Genomic DNA, 2,500 nt, shown 5'->3' with positions numbered 1-2,500 from the left:
AAGCACCAGCATGGACCAACGTCCGGTGCATCCTATCCGCCACAGTACACCAACTACGCTATGATAACCAGACCGGGAGGTCCAATCATAAAACAGAATACCCCACTCGTCCGACAACCACAATTGCTCAGAGAAGCCACCAACACCCACACATGTCCTACACAGGGGTGCACCCATCACCACCACACTGCCTCGTCTTACAGCACAAACACACTGGCAGGAATGAAACACACAGGTCTGCCGCAACCACAGACACGGCTCGCCCCCTCTCACTGGCGAAAAGCGCATCCCGACGTGACATAACTCCTTTGACACACTGACGCTGCCTCGGGCATCCACGTCCTACGGTCGATATCAACGAACCTCCCCCCCCCCCTCCCCCCCACAACACGCCATCCCATACCACATTGTGTACCGTACCCAAACCTAACGTGTACTGTACTACAACGCAATGTGTACCATAACACAACCCAGTTTGTACCTTAACCTAACCTATGTCACCTTAACCTAACCTATGTCACCTTAACCTAACCTATGTCACCTTAACCTAACCTATGTCACCTTAACCTAACCTATGTCACCTTAACCTAACCTATGTCACCTTAACCTAACCTATGTCACCTTAACCTAACCTATGTCACCTTAACCTAACCCATCTTGCACCTTAACCTAACCCATCTTGCACCTTAACCTAACCCATCTTGCACCTTAACCTAACCCATCTTGCACCTTAACCTAACCCATCTTGCACCTTAACCTAACCTATGTTGCACCTTAACCTAACCTGTGTTGCACCTTAACCTACCTCAATTTGCACCGCAATGTAACGCAATTTGCACCGCAATGTAACGCAATTTGCACCGCAATGTAACGCAATTTGCACCGCAATGTAACGCAATTTGCACCGCAATGTAACGCAATTTGCACCGCAATGTAACGCAATTTGCACCGCAATGTAACGCAATTTGCACCGCAATGTAACGCAATTTGCACCGCAATGTAACGCAATTTGCACCGCAATGTAACTCAATTTGCACCGCAATGTAACTCAATTTGCACCGCAATGTAACTCAATTTGCACCGCAATGTAACTCAATTTGCACCGCAATGTAACTCAATTTGCACCGCAATGTAACTCAATTTGCACCGCAATGTAACTCAATTTGCACCGCAATGTAACTCAATTTGCACCGCAATGTAACTCAATTTGCACCGCAATGTAACTCAATTTGCACCGCAATGTAACTCAATTTGCACCGCAATGTAATGCAATTTGCACCGCAATGTAATGCAATTTGCACCGCAATGTAATGCAATTTGTACCGCAATCTACCCCCACATTGTGCCTTAACCTAACCCACATTGTGCCTTAACCTAACCCACATTGTGCCTTAACCTAACCCACGTTGTGCCTTAACCTAACCCACGTTGTGCCTTAACCTAACCCACGTTGTGCCTTAACCTAACCCAAGTTGTGCCTTAACCTAACCCAAGTTGTGCCTTAACCTAACCCAAGTTGTGCCTTAACCTAACCCAAGTTGTGCCTTAACCTAACCCAAGTTGTGCCTTAACCTAACCCAAGTTGTGCCTTAACCTAACCCAAGTTGTGCCTTAACCTAACCCAAGTTGTGCCTTAACCTAACCCAAGTTGTGCCTTAACCTAACCCAAGTTGTGCCTTAACCTAACCCAAGTTGTGCCTTAACCTAACCCAAGTTGTGCCTTAACCTAACCCAAGTTGTGCCTTAACCTAACCCAAGTTGTGCCTTACCCTGCTCTGTAATTGGCATATGACACGTTACATTAATGTATTGTCCAACCGCAACCCGCTCAGAATGTTGTGTACACAGCTACGTGTCATCTCCCCATAACAGCTGCATTGCAGTGTGGTACGCCATAGAGACGTGTGGGAGTAATGGACGCAGTGGATGGCGATCAGCATGAGCCGTCTGTTCATGTAGTGGCGCGTGTATGCAGACGTAGTAGTCTCTTCTCACACAATGTGATAGCACGGTGCCCCGCGTTCCACATCTGCGACATGCTACAGAGGCCGGTTGACAGTTGGTCGCGCAATGGACATCGCATACGTACGGGGGCACCTTCCACGTGCCCTCTAGTCGGGCACATTTTGTTGCGTGGATGTGAGCGGATGTAGTGTGTCTTGACACCTGACAGGCAGGCATGCAATAATAGTTGACTTTGCAAACGGGGATGGACGTGTACGTTTACTGGTGACGTTACGCAAATGAACAACTGGTAACCCGTTGTGGTGCGGTTGTCCTTGCTGGAGGTACATCTGTGAGGGCAACGATCGGTACAGCTACGAAGCGGTCCCCACCATACCAACGAACGTGAATGTGAATCTGGGTGTGAAGCGATACGCGGCTGTGGGTGGGTGGGACTGTCCCCGGCCGGTGAGGGGGGGCCGCCCGGCGTGCTGGCCGCGCGGTGCGTGGGCGCACGCGCTACAGCCGGCTGGTGGGGGCGCCCAGTGGCAGGCGC

Source organism: Schistocerca cancellata, unplaced genomic scaffold (assembly GCF_023864275.1).
Source record: "Schistocerca cancellata isolate TAMUIC-IGC-003103 unplaced genomic scaffold, iqSchCanc2.1 HiC_scaffold_838, whole genome shotgun sequence".
NCBI classification, from domain to species: domain Eukaryota; kingdom Metazoa; phylum Arthropoda; class Insecta; order Orthoptera; family Acrididae; genus Schistocerca; species Schistocerca cancellata.
Note: the sequence above shows the minus strand (reverse complement) of the source record.